Source organism: Capra hircus, chromosome 1, assembly GCF_001704415.2.
Source record: "Capra hircus breed San Clemente chromosome 1, ASM170441v1, whole genome shotgun sequence".
NCBI lineage: Eukaryota > Metazoa > Chordata > Mammalia > Artiodactyla > Bovidae > Capra > Capra hircus.
The window spans coordinates 21229061-21249356 of NC_030808.1; the positions used below are offsets into that span (position 1 = coordinate 21229061).

Genomic DNA, 20296 nt, shown 5'->3' on the forward strand with positions numbered 1-20296 from the left:
TGGTACTCCTTCATTATTATGCCACAATTACAAGCTTAGAGACTGTAGATATTATTAATATTTCTGTCTTAGTTACCAGATGAATTTTAAGGAAAGCCAGTACAATGTATCTTTAAGAGCTTCTGTAAGTTGGAAAGGAATTTAGAGGTTCTCCATTCCTGTCTCTAATTAAATGCAAGAATTCCACCTGTCAAATCCCTCCAGATGCCCACTCAAGCTTTAAAACTTTAAATTGTAAAATAACAATAAGAACAACTTTGCTAGTATTCAAGTGCTCAGATTGTCAAAAATATCATGATCTAGTATTGAGATAAGTAAAAGCATGTATTTCCCTCCTAAATCTAGTATAATACCTATAATGAAGTAGACTCTTAATAAGTATTTGTAAAAGGAATAAATTTTTTAATTTCCTGGATGCAACCTTCAAATATGAAAACTGACCAGTCCTATGTATTTTCGTTATTCTTGTTTGCAAATCTATTAGTGTATACATAAGAAAGTTTGTATGTCTGTGTGTAAATACATGTAATTCATTCCTAAGTTTTATTTAAGTTTTAAGAATGACTCCAATATGTTGTGCAAGAGTCCCTAGAGTGTCCCATTGTTATATAACAAATAGACCACTGTTCCAGGTCAGGAAATATGGTAGAAACTTTGAAAATAGAGACGGAGTAGACCCCACAAAGGCTCTGACACTGTAATTAGAACAAGTTGACCTCTATTTGGCTGGGATTAATGATTTGTGTTAATAAATTTTACTGAGGTTTTTCTTTTAGTAAAGGAGATTCAAATACCACTGTTATTTTAAAGGAAAACATTGGAATAATGGCAGTTCTGGAAATAGCGCTTTTTTTTTTTTACCATTTTTTAAAATCTAAAGTGCATACTAAATGAGACACCATTAGTGTCACAGATGCTAATTTTCACTAGCAATGACTGAAGTGGCATTCTTTCCCATTTGCATTTGATCCTAGCAATGATGAGAGGTGATGAGTTGATTATGAGTTGTTTTCACCGCACTGCCCGCTGTGCAAATTTATGCTCCTAGACAAGGATGACACATAGTTGTGGCATTAAAGAGCTTTCTTCATTGCTTTTCCTATCAAGATTGTTAAGATATATTTTTAACTCTTATCTAACCAAGTATAAGAAAAAAGGTGAAGTGTTTACATGAACTGGTGCTTACTTTAGACCAAGTAATTACACAAGGGGCTTATGGAACTTCTCCCCCTAACCTCCAATCTACAGAAAAGAAAACAGCCCTGTAGATATGAAAAGTTTTGCCCAAGATAGCATAGCTGGCAAAAAAAAAAAAAAAAAAAAAAGTTGATTTGAGAATATACAAGACAACTTTTTTTCTTCTAAATCTGGCAGTTTCCCATCTATCTGCTTCTTCTTTTTGCAGCTTTCCAATTGGCCCTGGTGGTAAAGAACCCACCTCACAATGCAGAAGACATTAAGAGACATGAGTTTGATCCCCGGATGGGGAAGATACCCTGGAGGAGGAAATGGCAACCCACTCCAGTATTCTTGCCTAGGGAATCCCATGGACAGAGGAGCCTGGCAGCTACAGTCTATAGGGTTGGTCCATAGGGTTGCGAAGAGTCAGATATTACTGAAGTGACTTAGCATGCCTGCACTTCTTTTTGCATCAGCATCTGAGGTATAATTTTCAGATTTTAATTTATGTATTTTCAGTTAATTTTGGATTTTGAAAGAACGTGATTCCAAGTAAGGTATGCAATATATAATGTAGGTAATACTTTAAATCCACTTTTTCCATTAAAAAATGGTGGGTATAAATATCCACCATTGTTTATTTTTACTTTTGGTTATTATTTCTCTGTGCAACTAAGAAATCTCTCAAAATGTTCTCTTCACTTATGTATTTAGTTAGTATTTATGCCATATTTGTTTTCTAATTAATATTTAAAGTAAATTATAATACAAACCTAAAAACAAATAGCATAAGTCAGAAGATAGAGGATAGACCATGGTAAAAAGTATCACTGAGCCACCAAGATTGGATTGAAGGTCATTCTAAGTACTTGCCACTTATTGTAGTCCTACAGACTAGCAATATTGGCATTCTAGAAGTTTGTTAGAAAAACACTGTCTGGCCTACCCCAAACCTATTAAATCAGAATATACATTATAGTGAGATAACCAGAAGTTCTGTAAGGACTTTGAAGTTTGGAAATGATGTCTACATTGATGGCTTTTAGCCTAGGTTGCCCTTTTGAGTCACTGAAGAGTTTTAAGAAATACCGATTATTGGGTTCCATCTTCAAATATTCTGATTTACCTAATGTGGAATGTGCCATCAAGAATGTTTAAGGTTTTCCAATCTGGAGGTATTTTTTCTACTAATCTCTTCAAAAGGCTTAGAACTTAATTCATTCTTTCTTTCTTTCATTCATTCTTCAAAGCTGTATATATCTACTGAGTGTTTACTATGGACAGTATAGACCATATGCTGGGAATACAGTGGTGAATAAAACAAAGATTCATGTGCTCATAGGATTTATACTTATTAGAGATAACAGACAATAAACAAGATAAATATGTTAAATACAAAATGTGCTAAGTAATGATAAGTGCTAAGAAGAGAGGGAAGAATATGAAATATTTGGGACTAGGGAAGACTTGGTGAAAATGGGATATCTGAAAAGGATATGAAGGAAGTGAAGAGCTGGCCTAGACACTGAATAAGGAAATCTTATTCTAGGCCATGGAAGAGCAAGATCAAATTCTGAAGGTGGGAGTGAGTGTCACTGGTGTATTGGAGAAACAATAAATCAGACTATACAAGGGGAAGAGCGGTCACAAAGAGTGGATGTAGCGGGTCCTCTAGGTCATTATAAGGATTTTAGCTGGTATTAAAAGATTTTGAGAAGGAAGGAGAAAAATCTGGCTTACATGTTATTGGGCTTATTCTTGCTTTTGTGTCTCACATACACTGAAGAAAGTGAGGGAGGAAGCAGGGAAAAGAGACCCTTTAGGAAGCTATTACAGAAATCAGGAAAGGATAATGGTGACTCATACAAGAGAAGTGGCAGGTTGGGTGTTGAGAAGATGTTGAACTGGAGATCTATTTGTACATACTGTAAACTTTTGGAGGTGTAAAAATGAACTTACACATGGGCTCTAATGGTAGTAAACAGAAAGGCTGCCCCTGTCCTGCCCTGTTCTTGCTTCTAGCTCATGTTCACACATCAAGGAGAAATGCCCTTATCCCTCTGTTCATAGCCACCAGACACTTAGGCCCATATGGATATTCCACTTCCCAAAAGTTTCTACGTCTTTCCTCAAAACACAATTTTCTGTTGGATTTGATGTTCCTTTCAAGGGCACCTTGAATCAGAACAGAGGAACTAATAATTTGCTTATCTCACCTTGTTTAATTGTTTGAAAGTGGTAAATAATTTTAGGCTTGAAAAATTATCTTCAAACAAAGTATCAATTCACTCTAGCCTTCCCATTTTACTGAATATGAATCTGTAGTCAAGTTTTATGCAGGCAAGTAGCAAAGGTTGAGTAACAAATAGACTGGCTATCCTTGAAAAAAACCACTGTGCCCAGATGGTATATAGAAAGCTCTGGAAATAAATGGTTGAGAGAAATAATGGAAGTGTAGACTCCCCTTGGAAATACAGGTATTATATCCTACAGGAAGGTACAAAGTCATTACCTTGACTACCAATGCACTGGATTTGCTAAAAATTAATTTAATGAAACACTTATCTCTTTAATCTTTCCTTGCCTTGCTAAAGAGACAAATGGCTTCATTATCCTTGAAGATTGTGTGTGTGCAGTGTGTGTGTATGTGTGTGTGTTACAATGGAATTAAGCCCATACTCCAAATATCTAAGTTTCCAAATTTAGCATTCCTAAACTGATTCATTTCTTTCTTTCCAGTGTTAAGGATTTAGGTGAACTTTTAGAAACAAGACGCTTATAATTAGCTTCTTAGTAGAGGACAAAACCGTCTTCCATTAAGAACTGATTAATAAGAATAGAAGAGAGTTTTAAGTTGTCTGGTGGTGATTCTTCTAAAAATAGCATTTGTCAACACAGCTGGTCATGCCCCATTTCTCCTCTCATTTGAAAAGCTTTGGAAGTTTTCACCTGGTCTGTATTAGTTTTCTAAGGCTTCCATAATAAAATACCATAGGCTAGGTGGCTTAGAGAACAGGCATTTATTTTCTCACAGTTTTGGTGGTTCAAAGTTCAAGATCAAGGTGAGGCAGAACTGGTTTTCTTTGAGGGTCATAAGGGAAGAATCTGTTCTAGGCTTCTTTTAGGCCAGCAGTTGGCCACTACTTGCTTCCCCTTCAGTCCTTCTGTGTACATAACCTGGTGTTTCTCTTTGTATATCCAGATCTCATTTTTGAAAGGCTCTGAACACTCTTATACTTTCCTATTTGTGCCTCCCTTAGCCTAGAATGCCTTTGTTCATCTCAACTGATGAATTTAAATCTATATTTTAATACCTTCCCTCAAGGAAGCCTCCAAGAGTTAACCCAAGGCAGTACATAAAGAGAGCATTCTGGCAGAGCAGGAGGGAATATGAACTAAAGTCTTTTAGATCAGGGTTGAGGTCCTATTTAACTACAAGATGTTGAACAATTTAGTAAACATCTTTTGGGTTTCATGGGCTTATCTGAAGAAGAGGAGGTATTAAAGCACATCACAGAAGATTGATAAGAGAAGTAAATTACCATGTGTAAATTTCCTAGCATAATGTCCATGTTTGATTAATAATCTCTCCCGCCTTTCTAGTTTAATAGAACTTGTTCCAATATTGTTTCTTTTACCATAGTTTATTGTAATATGTCCTCCCAAATGGAGTTACCATCTTACCAAAAGGATAAGAACAAGGAATGTATCTTATCCATACCTGTAGCCCTGCAATTTCTGTTGAGGCACAAAGTGTGTTGAGCTCTGTCTAACTTTCAGACTCCATGTGCTTTCTGTTATACTTTGTTATACTTTCTGTTATACCATCAAAAATATTTATGATATGGAATATAGTCATGATTTCTCAATATATGCAGAATACTTGTGAAATGACTAATGGATAATACGAGTCATCTAAAGTAGTACTCTACTTCAAGACATAGTTTGTAAATGGGTCACTGATAAAGATCTGGGCAACACCCACATAAAACAAAGTAGCCATTCTTAGAATCAGAATATAATGAGACAAAACAGTAATCAAAAGTTGTAACGTAATCTGTCTGAAGGGGGGGAAAAAGCATTTGCAGAAAGTGTTGCTTTCAGGGTGCTTGGAAAGGAGTGGGAGAATAGAATTTACCATTGAGTCTGCAGAATAGTGCATGTCACTAGAAGCACATATTCCATTAGGTTCAGCAGACTTGCTCACTTAGGTGAACTATATATTTCAGGCTATTATAACTTTGTGTCTCTAGCCCTTAATACAACCTAATACAACTTTTCTGTGTCTCTACTATACTAATCAAACAAACTTCCAACAATGATTTTGTGTTCCACGTCTCTAGGGGAGACAACTCTTTGATTAGTCAACAAGAATATGCATTCTTCTTGGCAGTTGAATTTCTCATAACTAATCAACACCCGATATTGCTATTTTTGGTATCCTATCAGTTTAGTTTATGAGTAAGTACCCCCGCAACCCTGCAGTCATTTATTTTTGAAAGCTTGAAGTTCTTGTACCTGTCAATGTGACAGTTTGACATTGGCCACGGAGACCAAACCAAGGCACTGGCTTCTTGGAAGGACTGGCCTAAGTTGCCAACTGGCCCCCCCTTTTCTCTATATACATAAAATAAAGACAACTAAATAATGAAATTTCTTTTCTATACATTTCATAATTTTAACAATTTAAATTCCTGGAATAAGATTCAAGACAGATTTACCTTTAGCAGGATAACACTACATAGTGATATGACATCAGTCTGGATATTAATTTTTTTTCTGAATACCACATGGTTTTACTAGGTAACTTTGATTTTTTTAAATTACGAGTAATAGAGAAATAACTCAATATATAAATGTTGCAATGCTTACAGGTATCTGTTATTTATATTTTTAGCTGTTATATAGTCATCATCTTTTCTAAACTAAGCTGTCTACAAGTTTCACGCCATCTGCTTTAAGACTACAAATATCTCATTATAATTATTTACCAATTTTAATGTACCCATTACCAATGAAACAAAGGGTAACAGTTTTTAAAATAAAATTCTTTCAAAGATAGATGTTTTGCAGTTATCAGAACATAGAGTATAGGTTTAGGAATTATCATGTACTGCGTTCATTTCTGCCGCTACTATTACCTTCTAACACCACTGTTTATCTCTTAGTAGACTGAAATATTTTTATAGCCAAATCCAAATACGATGAAAGGAATATAAATGTAATTGACAGTTAAGAAGTTGTAGAACCTAAATGTCTCTTCTAAATATCCTAGCATGAACTTACAGCTATTTTTTTCTACCTATTCTTTTCCTGTTTGGGATTACACACTGTATATTTGCCCCACATAAACATGTCTGTTCTTACTAAGAAAAAAACGTTTAAATCCCTAAGCATCGTGTCAGCAAGTGCCGCCTGAGATGGGAATGTTTATAAGCTTTATGATATTAACTGCAGCACTCAACCTCAGGTGGCATAAAGCATGCAAAAAAGAACTTTCTGTCACTTTTATTATTTCTAAAAAGGTTCCCCTTGAAGCAGAAGAGTGACCTTGCTCTGCTGGGCTGACATGTGCCACTGGATTAATGGTCGAGCTCTGCTGGAGGGAAGCTCACAGAAACATTACAGCTCCAGAAGCTGGGCTGGCGGTGACCATTAATCAGGGGGACCAAAATCATGCATCAAACACACTCATTTAAAAGTAGTAAAAATGACTTAAAAAAAACTTTTCGAGAATTAGCTTATTGTTTGTCATTACTTGCGTTCAAGGAGATCCCTGCATGACTAAAATATCTCCTGGGGAGAACTTTAGAAAGGTTATTATGTACTCAGAGACCAAGTGAATGTGGTGGAAACTGAAGACTAATGGGAAAGTTTATTGAATGGATTCTATTTTCCCAGCTTAATTTTCACACTTTTATTTAACTGTGATTTTAAAGCAATGGGTACTATGACTGTTTGCCTCTTTGTGATGATTTTATTTTACTTTAAAAAGTGGAGTAATTGGATTTAGTGGCAAAAACATTTGACTAGTAAATTTGGTTAGGAAATTTCTCAGGAACCTAAAGTTTGAGTCAACACAGTCAACTGTTAAATATGTTAATAAGTATCTTAATGGACTTAAAGGTACTGTACATTCTTCCACCACATGTTAACTAGTAAAATTTTCCACAACTTTTTCTCTGATTACTGAAAAGGAAAAAGACTTAAATCTAAATCCTTGAAAGAGAATGTTCAGTTTAATTTAGCTAATAAAAAGTTATCTTGCTTTTTAAAAATTTCTTTGATGATAAAATTGAATAAGCACAACTTTTATGCTTTCAGTGGTTTGTCTTCTAGATTAATGATGCTATGCATAATATACGTGATATCATTTCATTGGTAGGTAAAACAAAGCGTAGATTAGTATATTTGATCATTAAGATTATGATCAGTATAATAAGGCTTTGCCTAATTATTACTTCAAAGTTATTCTTCTCCTAAATAACTGCTGGATTCTTTAACCATGATATTCAATATTATCTTCTTCTGTTAGCCATATGCTACTCTGGAGAATTATTTATGCAAAATTATTTACTTGCTGTCAAAGATTATAAGATTAAAATAACTGACAATGAAGTGACCATAGTTAAAATATTATTTAATATTTGTCTATAAGTAGAAAAATCTAATATATACACAATAGAAAGTTAATTTCTAAATTTATGGGAGGATTTTACATCTTTCTTATAACTGGAAAATTTGAATCCATTTTCTTACACCCTATTCTATCAAGGTGCCTAGCAAACAAAATTAGTAATAGAAATTTTCTCACACAGAAAACACTTATCACTAAGTAGGGATGATAAATACATAAAATATATTACCTGTAACTCCTCATCCTCTTCCCACCATCTTCCCTAAAACACATACCATCTTCTGTAAACTTGGTAGACATGGTTATCATGACTTCTAAATCCAAGCCTGAAAATAGCTTCAGAATGCTTCTCAACATAGCCCTCTCTATGAAGGTCCTAACAAACAATCCGTGCTGCTGCAAAAAAACTTCCTGCTGATTTTGGTTTGGAAAGATAGTCCATCCAGAAAGCGGGAAATTCTAGTGATGCATTCTTGCGAATATACAACACTTTCCTAATGTCCCCAAGTGATTATGTTCAAGTGAAGAGTTCAGACATATTAGACATATTGTTTGTTATCCTTTGCTCCTTTTAATACACAGTGCTTGGTTCAATGTGTTCTAATACTTTACCTTCATTGTAGCAATTATTGTCTTCAGACTTGGCAGTGTCTAAATTGTTCCTCAGTCAATAACTGTACAATCTCTTAGAGTAAATAATATTTTAAGATATTTAAGCAAACTAAAATTGTATTGATTTCAGCTAATTTCATGTCCAAAATCTGAGATCATGTTAATGTGTCTTTTTTTTAGACTATCAATAATGTAGGTATAGACATGCATACAAAATGCCTTTTGCGTATTAAGTAGTCAGTGCAAATATAAATAATGATGAATATAAATTTCCAAGCTGACGTCTAGTATACATTATTAATTTATTGTGTGTGTAAATATAATCTGCTTTTAGGAATTGCTTCTATATTTGTATGCCATTCATTTGAAAATGGCTCTGTTTAGTTCTTTTCAATAGAAATCGATTGATAGCACCAATAGAGTGTAAATTCTTCCAGGATAGATTCCTAACTCATTCATACCGACAACCCTGACTCTACGCACAAAGATTAGCCATAGAAGTTACTTAGTATATTCACACCAAATTTCATAATGTAGAAACATTATGCTATTTAATTAAACATCAGCAAACCATTTTCTTTGACTATAACGTGTTATAATTTGCTTTTGTATAACTGGGAAATGTATGATTTTTGTCATTTAACTTGAAGAGAAATGTGTGAAATTTGTCATCTGCTGTGGTTTTCTCAAGCCTCCCAACTGTAGGATTTTCTCTTTCGGTCTTACATCACTTAAGACCAGGGGCAATCAATGGGTGCTAAAATGATGCAGGGTTGGTAAGTGGTCTCATAGAGAAGGTGTGACTTGATTGAGACCTTGAAGAATGGGCTGGATTTGAGTAGGAGGAAGAACAGTGGAAGAACATTTCTTGAGAGAAAAATAGCATGAGAAACAGCTTAGAAACATAATTGAATGTGTCCACATTGGCCAGCAAGGAGTGTCAGTTCTGCTTAATCAGATTGCCTAGCGTTGCCTGATCCCATGAGGAATCATGAATGTACAGCATGCCAAGTTAGGGCTTCCTGATAACTAAAGAAGTGTCGCTTAAACTCTCTGGGCTTCAGTTTTGCTTGTCTGTAAACTGGAAAAATCAAGAACTACCTCAAAGGAGAGTTTTATATTTTTAACGAAATGATTGTAGATAGATCACTTGGCATAGAGCAGGCTCTCAGGGGCCATCATAACAATGTGGAGCAAGATTTACTTTTTGAGAAGAATGGAATGATAAGAACTGGTACTTTAGGAGTCCAGTGGTATGATTTTAGATGATTGGAGAGTCAAGAGTTGGGACTAAGGAGCTGAAAATTATTTCATGGATGTAAGAATGACATATTTGTGTGGTGGCAGGTGGTGCTAGTGGGAAAGAACCTTCCTGCCAGTGCAGGAGATATAAGAGATGCGAGTACGATCCCGGATCAGGAAGATCCCCTGGAGGAGGGCATGGCAACCCACTCCAATATTCTTGCCTGGAGAATCCCATGGACAGAGCAGCCTGGCAGGCTACAGTCCATAGGGTCGCAAACAGCTGGACATGACTGAAGCAACTTAGAATGCGCACACACAAACGCAAGTCAAACCAGTCAATGGTAAAGGAAATCAACTCTGAATTTTCACTGGAAGGATGCTGAAGCTGAAACTCCAATACTTTGGCCACCTGATGTGAAGAGCCGACTCACTGGAAAAGATCCTGATGCTGGGAAAGATTGAGGGCAGGAGGAGAAGGGAGCGACAGAAGATGAGATGGTTGGATGGCATCACTGACTCAATGGACATGAGTTTGAGCAAATTCTAGGACATGGTGAAAGACAGGGAAGTCTGGCATGCTGCAGTCCATAGGGGGGCAAAGAAGTGGACACCACTCAGTGACTGAACAACAACAATGAGAATAAATGGCTACAACAGAGATTTGGGGAAAGAATTGAGCAGATGTGGAGGCTGAAAGAACATGTGCATGGTATATTACATTATTTTGCATTATGTGGCCAAACTCCCCAAAGAGAGGAATGAGCAAATATGGGTTTCCAACAGGCTAGGTGCAAGGTTCAGAAGGCAGAATCAACACAGATCCTCAGGGGTAAGAGGACATAAGTAGAGAGAGATTTTTGTTCACACATATGCCTTCCAGCCTGAAGACAGGCAGAGAAGCTACTGTAAACCGGAGCAGCTACAAAAGTGGATACCCTAGGGAAACTGATTTCTAAGAAGGGTCATAATGAAACAATTCTGGGGGGCGTGTCAAGAGGGACCATTTAGTGTACTTGTTTATGGGTTTAGCAGTTAGAAAGAGAGAAGGAATAGAAAGTAAGTGCTACAGGAGTGAGTAAGTCAAGCAGAAGTTTTACAGTAAGAAAAATGAGAAGCTGAGACATTTAAGATAACTGGATCATGGTCACATTTTTTAAAGTTTTCCATTTCCTTTGTATCCTATATGGTTTTGAAAGAGTTGGTAATATGAAGTGACAACTTTTGTTGTGTTATGCTTTTTACCTGAAAAGTTATTTAAGACATATCAATATTATTTATTTTAAGAATTCCTTCCCGACAAAAGAGTACCTTAATTTTTATTCAATTCAGAAAAGTGCAGCATAACTTACAGTCAATGTATCCAATGCAAATCATGAGATATGGTAATAAGTAATGCAGCGGTATGATTGAGAATTCTGAAAGTTTAAGTTCTTTTTATTTATAAAACTTATTTTTGTTACATTACATAGACTGGTAGGGTAACCACTTTTACAGGTATGGCTCATTCTATAATGATTTTTTTTGTTTTGTTTTTAGTTATAGTTTCCTTTAGGTAATCTTCTTTGAGGTAGTTTCAATTTGCTGAAAACATCTCTTGGCACGTCAACTGAAAATAAAGCTTTAGCATGGAAATTTTGACACAACTTTAAAACACTATGGTGGAGTCAGAATCTGCACTTCCTTTGCAGTTGATATGAAAGATACTAAACCAAAGAGATCAAATAGACCAACTTTTGTTCTAAGAATCCAGATGTAAAAATATTTAGAGCTTTGATACATATTTGAGCACTGAGTTGCCTTTACTTGGGGTTAATGTTAGTGTTGAAGGTCACGTTTCACACTCTGCTTGTCTTTCAGCCTTCCGGCCCCTGACACCCAAACAACTGTCTTCTATCAGCACCACATGAGAGTGTAATTATTTAACACTGAGGCAATCCTAACAGATTATTTTAAGTGAGTTAAACTTGTTTCACACTCTTCAAAAGACCACAGCACCTGAGTTGGTGAGAACAAATAGATCCTGGAATGCCTTTGGATAAAGGCTGACAAGCTTATTGAGATTGGGCGTGTTACAGAATACTGATACAAGCACATGCTGAAACATAATTCTGAGCTTTAAAAGCATATCACCAATGAAGGCTCTATGTGCAATATTTAGATGATGTGAGAACGCATTGGCACAGTGTGTGTAATTCTTATTTGCCAGTGTATTTCGAAATACTGCGGATGTCTGACTCACATATGCAAATTTTTTCTTTGAAATAGACTGTGAAACTTTTCCGCTGATGCCTTACCCAAATATTAAGTCATCTTGGAGATAAGATTTTACTTGAAGATCCCAGAAGTTGGAGAGTGGTTAAAAAATGAAAATAAGGGTTCAGTTCTTTTGATTTTGGTCAAAAGGTTGATTTACATTCCAAAAGAGAGACTCCCTAATTCTTCATGTTGATAAATTTGGGATGGTCATTGTTTTAAGAAACCAATTCAGTGCTATCTATCAAGCTAAGTTTATATACTTTTCATCCAGCTTAGTAGCAAGTTTCTTTGAAAACAGAAAACAGGATTAAAACTTTATAATTGAATGATATGATAGAGAGTACAGCAGGATGGAGAACTGGAAAAACAAAAAAAGATTTTTTTTTTTTCACATTCTGGTTCCCATGACAATTTCTTAATTGAGAAGGGCTTTATGATTTTCAAGAACGCTACAAGCTTCATAAGAAGACACATTCTATAATGATTAGAATTGTTCTACAAAACAAGAGAAGAAATGAAGCTAACAAAAAAGAATCTTTTCTTAAGTTCTTATATATTGTTCATTGCATTGTGTAGGGACACACACAAACACAAAACATACAAATGTGTTTAAATACCCCAAATGCCATTTTTTGTTGTTCAGTCACTAAGTCATGTCTGACTCTTTTAAGATGTCAAGGACTGTAGCCCACCAGGCTCCTCTGTCCATGGGATTTCCCAGGCAAGAATACTGAAATGGGTTGCCGTTTCCTTCTCCAGGGGATCTTTCTGACCCAGGGATCCAACCTGCATCTTTTGGCAGGTGAATTCTTGATCACTGAGCCAGCAGGGAAGCCCAAGGGCCACTGATTCATCTCAATTTTTGTGTACACCAAGTAGACTATGGAAGACTACATAATCAGATAGTCTTTAAAAGATAACACAATACATATTTATACTGAAACATTTGTTGTACTAAAATAAATTTAGAAACCAAAACTTTATTTTCTCCTTAAATTTGTCCATACCTCTAAACAAACATGACCTAAGAGATGTTAATGATATCTTTAAAAATTGTTTCCTTAGAAAGTTATGCAACCATTAACTTTTAACACTATCTATTAAAGAACAGTTTTGGGTTCACAGCAAATTGAGAGGAAGATACAATTTTCCCATGTGCCCCCCTATCCCCACACCTTATTAACTCTTTGTAAATTATTTTTTGGCTTTTATATAGGTACCTTTGGTTCTTTTATTAACCCAACATTTTATTTGGAAAATTTGAAGCATATGCAAACACAGTAGAGTACAATCTACCCCATGTATGCATCACCTAATTAATCATTAAATAACAAGAGGTCACATGTCTTCTTTATACCCACATACTTCCTGCCCCTCACTAGATTATTTTGAATTACAAAAAAAAAAATATTTCCTTAATAACATCATATAGTTACTCATTTAAAAATTTCCTCAGTTGTCTCCTGGATGTTTTTGCTAAAATACTTTACTTGATATATATCTAAACACAATCCATGGATTGTACAGTATTTAGTTGATACAATGCTTAAAGAGTCTTAATTTATACTTTCCTTCTCCTCCTTTCTTTCTTTCCATTGATTGGTTGAAGAAACCAGGTTATCTGTCCTGTAGATTTTCTCATTGCCTAAACTTTTCTGATTGACATCATATTTTTGGTGTCCTTTGGTATGCTCCTCTGTCTTATTTGCTGTGACCTGCTAGTTAGATTCAGAAGCTTGGTGAATCTTTTTTTTAAAAAGAACATTTCATTAATGATATTAGATGCTTCCATTATGAAGCACATATTCTGTTCCATTCTTTTTGAGATTTTAGGAGCCATTGATGATCGTTGCCTAGACCCATCATTGCACTGTCATCTATGGTGTCACTTCACTCCAGTTTAGACCCAGTCACTTGTCTCATTCACTTTTTAAAATTTCCTATGTATTTAGCTTCTGTCTCCTCCTATAGTGATACTACTGCATGGATAGATAAATAGGTTGTCTGGTGTGTATGCTTAGAACTCTTTGCAACCCCACTGACTGTAGCCTGCCAGGCTCCTCTGTCCGTGGAATTTTCCAGGCAAGAATGCTGGAGTGGATTGCCATTTCCTACTTCAGGGGATCTTTCCAACCCAGGGATGGAACCCTTGTCTCTTGTGTCTCCTGCATCGACAGGTGGATTCTTTACCACGTTCCACCTGGGAAGTCCCATTATTGCATTAGGGACTTATACAATGGTACTTTTGTAATTTCATCACTTAATTGATTAGCTAGATTATACACAGACATATATATGGAGAGAAAAAATTTCCCTAATGAAGTATCTTGTTACTTTAAAATATGTTTCGTACAAGAAGGACAGATTAAATATTTGCCTTTCCTTTTATTTGTCAGTTTTCATAATCTGCATGCAACATTTCAAAAGCAACAGCTGGTGTTTTTCTTTTTAGTTAGTATCATTATGAACTCATGAATTCAGACATATATATTTCAATGTACCTCAGTTATTATTCTTACTGATACTCCACTTGTCCCATATTTGGATACAATTTATCACAGGGACAAATAGTTTTAATATGGCCATTGTGTTGTTTTGGCATGGCCCCAGAGTCTTTGAAAGCTTCCCTGCTTTATGGTATGACAAGATTGAAAAATTGAGAATATAGACTAAGAAGTCTGATTTCAAACATCATTAATGCCATTATTTATTTTTATTGTCCCTTAACATATCCACTTATATATACTTATATCATTAATAATGGTGTGAATACTGAAAACAGGTTAAAATTTAAAACTTTTTTCCTTCCAGCTTTATTGAGACATAATTGGCATACAGCACTGTGTAAGTTTAAAGTACACAGCATAATGATCTGACTTACACACATCATGAGATGATTATCACAATAAGTTTAGTGAGCACTCATATCATAGAGATATGAAACAAAAATTTAAAAACCATTTTCCTTGTGATGAGAACTCTTAATTTTTGTATATAACACGCCACAGTGTTAATTATATTTATCATGTTGTACATTACATCCCTAGGACTTATTTATCTTATAACTGGAAGTTTGTGCCTTTTGCCTACCTTCATCCACTTCCCCCTCTCCCCACCTCCTACCTCTAGTAACCACAGTCTGATCTCTTTTTCTGAGTTAGTTTCTGAAGTATAATTGACCTACGCACATGTGCGTGCTCAGTCGCTCAGTCAAGTCCCACTCTTTCCGATTCCATGGACTGTTGACTATCAGGCTTCTCTGTCCATGGACTTTTTCAGGCATGAATCCTGGAGTGGGTAACCATTTCCTCCTCCAGAGGCTTTTCCTGATTCAGGGATCAAACCCACATCTCTTGCATTTCCTGCATCAGCAGGCAGATTTATTTTACCCCGGAGCCACTTGGGAAGCTAATTGGCCTACACCTCTTACCTTACTCCCTGGTGTACAACATGATTTAATATTTCTATATATTTCAACACTATCAACATGCTGTCTAGTAGCATTTGTTACCATACGAAGACACTATGCTATTATTGAATGATTGACTCTATTTCACAATTTCACTCATTTCTTTTTTAACTGGAAATCTGTACCTCTTAATCTCTCTCATCTATTTCTCTCATCCTTTCACTCCCACCCATCTGGAAATCACCTGTTTGTTCTTTGTATGTAGGATTATTTCTGTTTTGTTGTTCAATTGTTTGGGATTTTTAGATTCCACATGTAAGTGAAATCATACAGTATTTGTCTTTCTCTGACTTATTTCAGTTTAAAAAATACCCATTAGGTCCATCCACATTGTTGCAGATGGCAAGATTTCCTTCTTTTTTATTCCTCTGTGTGTGTGTGTGTGTGTGTGTGTGTATTTGTATACCACATCTTCTTTACCCATTAATGTATGAATATGTACTTAGGTTGCTTCCATATCTTGGTTATTATAAATGATGCTGCAATGAACAAAGCGACACATGTATCTTTTCAAATTAGTGTTATGTTTACTTTAGATTAATGCCCAGGAGTGAAATTGCTGGATTGTATAATAGTTTTATTTTTAAATATTTTGAGGAACCTCCTTACTGTTTTCCAATGTGGTTGCACCAGTTTACAATCCCACCAAAAATGCACAATGGTTCCCTGCTCTCCCCATCTTTGCAAAAACTTGTTATCTGCTGTCTTTTGATAATAGTCATTTGACATTATCAAATGTCAAATGGTTTTAATTTGCATTTCCCTGATGATTAGTGATCTTGAGAAGCTTTTCATGTGCTGCTGTTGGCCATCTGTATGTTTTCTTTGGAAAAATATCTACTCAGGTACTCTCTCCATTTTTTAAATTGGGTTTCTAGGAGGGGAGTTGATGCTGACTTTTATGACTCCTTTGTATATTTCTGATATTAATCACTTTTTGGATATGACATTTGCAAATATCTTCTCCTGTTCAGTAGACAGTCTTTTTGTATTGTTGATGATTTCCCTTGCTATGAAAAAGCTTTTTAGCTTTATGTAGTTCCATTTATTTTTGCTTTTGTTTCCCTTGCAGGAGGAGACATATCCAAAAAAACATATTGCTAAGATCAGTGTCAAAGAATATACTGCCTATGATTTCATCTAGTAGTTTTATGGTTTCAGGTCTTACATCTAAGTCTGTAATCTCTTTTGAGTTTAGTTTCTTATGCACTGTGACAAAATGATCCAAACTCATTCTTCCGCATATAGCTTTCCAGTTTACCAACGCCGTTTGTTGAAGTAGCTGTCTTTTCTTCATTACATTTGCTTGCTCCTTTTGTTGTAGAATTGACCATGTATATGTGGTGTACTTCCGGGCTCTCTATTCTGTTACATTAATCTATGCGCTTATTTTTCTGTCTTCTGCTGCTGCTGCTGCTGCTGCTAAGTCGCTTCAGTCGTGTCCGACTCTGTGCGACCCCATAGATGGCAGCCCACCAGGCTCCCCCGTCCCTGGGATTCTCCAGGCAACCCCTGGAGTGGGTTGCCATTTCCTTCTCCGTCTATACCATACTATTTTGATTACTATAGCTGTGTAGTATAGTTTCAAATCAGCCAGTGTGATTACTCCAATTTTGTTCTTCTTTCTCAAGATTGCTTTCACTACTTAAGGTCTTTTGTGTTTCTATGTAATTTTTAGAATTATTTGTGAACTCATGCAGGTCTGCAAAAAATACCTTTAATATTTTGGTAGGGATTGCACTGAATTCTCAGACTGCCTTGGGTAATATGGCAATTTTTACAATATTAATTCTTCTAATATATGAGCATGGTATGTCTATTTGTAAGAGTCCTTTTCAGTTTCTTTCATGAGTGTCTAACAGTTTTCTGAGTACATGTCTTTTACCTCCATAGTCAGATTTATTTCTAGGTACTTTTCTTGAATGCAGTTGTAAATGGGATTGGAAAACTGGTTAAAGTTAGTCATTTTTGTTGTTGTTCTTTAAACCATCAAATTACTGTTTTTTATTAGTTGCTTAAAATATTTCCTCTCTGTAAGCCATGAATTCAAAGTAAAATTAGATTAATTATTTGGAATTTTTAGGGATTGCCTTTATTTTTATTTAAATTGTTTATAAATATTTTTTAAGTTACATAGTTTTAAAGTCAAATCTATGAAACAAGGCATATTTAGAAAATTTTGTTTTCTCTTCTTTTCCTTGTCTTTGCTTATTTTACCCAATTTCTCTAAGAAAGAAAATACATATTTGCCTGTATTGAAACATACAGATATAGTCCCACTCTTAGATAAAAAGCAGTTTATTGTGTACATTTTTCTATGTTTCACTTTTTTCATATACACTATATCCTGGGGTCATTCCACATCAGATAAGAGATATATTTTTGGTTTTTGCAGATGTACACATTTCTATTATTTGAATTTACCATATACTATTCAATTAGTCCTCTCCTGGTGAACATTGAGGTTTATAGCTTTTCTATAAAAAATTTCCATTGAATGTGGATGTGCAAACCAGTTTATATTCAAGTGTATCTGTTATAGTTGTCTAGAAATGAAATTTTGGGTCAAAGGGCAATTGCATGTAATTTTGTTAGTTTTTCCAAATTATCTTACACAGGTGTGTCATTTTACAAACGTTATCTAATTGCATAAGGAAAGACTATACAGATTTATAGTTGAAGACTAAATATAATCTAATGCCAACAGAAGCAAAGAATTATCTAAAATACGAATTGCTTTTTTATTTAAGTTACCCTTTTGTTGATATCTATTTGTTTATATAATGACTCTGTCTTGATGGGAGCTTTGTTACAAAATAATATTTGCCAAGTCTAATCCTCTACAGGAAAAGGCAATGGGACCCCACTCCAGTACTCTTGCCTGGAAAATCCCATGGAGAGACGAGCCTGGTAGGCTGCAGTCCATGGAGTCGCTAAGGGTCGGACACGACTGAGCGACTTCACTTTCACTTTGCACTTTCATGCATTGGAGAAGGAAATGGCAACCCACTCCAGTGTTCTTGCTTGGAAAATCCCAGGGACGGGGGAGCCTGGTGGGCTGCCGTCTGTGGGGTCCCACAGAGTCGGACACGACTGAAGCGACTTAGCAGCAGCAATCCTCTACAATTATACACTGCAAAATTATCAGTATTGAAATATATTCTCATTTGTAAAGGACTATCATTTATGAAACCAGCTTACCTCCACATGATTCACCTTTTCATTAGAAAGTTAACAAGAGTAGAAATTACATATTTGTTCATTATCCATACCTCATAGTAGACATTAGTCTTTTTTCATCATAAGCCATAGCCTATACATTATGCAACCATCTCAGAAAGTCACTTTCTGACAAGAGAATAATGAAATTTTAAGTATTTTAAATAACTTAGATTTGCTTCTTAAGGGTTTCTTAGCATGGATTGATATTTTACTCCTCTGACTTGAATCTGTTGAGTGATTTTGTAATGAGATGACTGACAAAACCCAAAGTAATAGCTCTGAAAACCACGACTTCTCAATCTGCTTCTATTGATATAATAAGGGGAGAATTAATTTTAAAAGGTGGTTACTATTGATTACTTAATGGCAGAAGATACTGTGGAGAAGTGCTGAGGTGAGTCTATTCTGTGCCCCTCTGGGCAACATGACCCATTATCCAGTGGTGGATAACATATTGTAACCTTCATTAATATTTAATAGGCAGGGCACAGACTGGTTATAGGCTACAAAAGTGCCCTAAGCACAGGCTCCAATAGGCCATAAGGATGCTTCAAGTATATAAAAAAGTAGCAGCTTTCCCTGTGTTCAGATTGTTTATAAACAGAACAAGAACACACTCAATTCCTTTTTGCAATTTCCGGGCAATGATGGCCTGGCAGAAATGCCTACTAGGCAAGTTGAAGTGATTAATGCTCTCGGAAATCATTCTAGGTCCGTAAGCCCTGCATGAGAAGATTGTATTTTCCAGAGTAGTTTTCAATTTCAGTCCTTCTTTTTCTATCCTCTTGCCACAAGCTGAAGGGCTTCTTCAGCAAGGGTAGCAAGTCAGCAAAAGGCGTTAATTGTGTCTAACACAGCCATCATCCTTGGGGTGGTGTTCTGTATCACAGTGTCTATCAAGCTCACCCCTTGTCACATGCCAGTATCTTTTTATATAAACTCATTTAAAAGAGAAACAAGGAGATTTAAAGATAGCTAGTAGGAAGATCTGAGAATAAGAGTGCTTGCAAGGACTAAGTACCTTTGAAGCCATCTTGAACTAAAATGGTCTGTGACTTTTGAAGGACATACAAAGTTTTACAGATTACTGACTCCCATTTTTAACTTTTCTAATTATCAGGTTATTTTTCAGTACCACCAGCCTATTTTGAAAATATTATAAGCTTGAAATGAAATAAAGTTCTTAAGATAGAACATATATAAAGTCTGTAATGTCTGATATCCATCATCTTAAACAATATATAAAATTAAATAGTGAGAAAATATCAATTTTTGATTCCATGACTAAAGATTTTTGAAAAATGTCTTTAGAAGAATCATTTACTTTGTAGTAATCAGGAATTGCTTATAATTACCTGCATAGAATGAGTTACATAAGAATAAAAATTTAGCCTTGTAGGCAAAAAGTATCCAAGAGAACAAGGTTTCTATTAACATATTAAGCTTTCTCTCAAAACCGGTGAATGAAATTGACCTAGAGGTCTCATTGTAATTCCATGTTAAATGTGTAAAAATTCAGTTTTACCCCCAACTTAAGAGTGTGCATACCTAAATGCTCTTTTCAGTTTATTAATAGGTCTGTGTATATGCTGCCTTCTCTTTCTGATATCTGGTAGAAGATTTCAAATTATCAAGGGTCAGCAATGGGAAATGCATTTGCATTAGTTTTTTGACAA

At 35.4% G+C, this 20296-nt stretch overlaps 1 protein-coding gene across 2 annotated transcripts in view; it reads left to right on the forward strand.

Annotated features, from left to right (window-relative positions):
• SAMSN1 (SAM domain, SH3 domain and nuclear localization signals 1) overlaps positions 1 to 20296 on the forward strand; it is a 101442-nt gene that overhangs the window by 48411 nt on the left and 32735 nt on the right. The gene's annotated exons all lie outside the window — the stretch shown is intronic.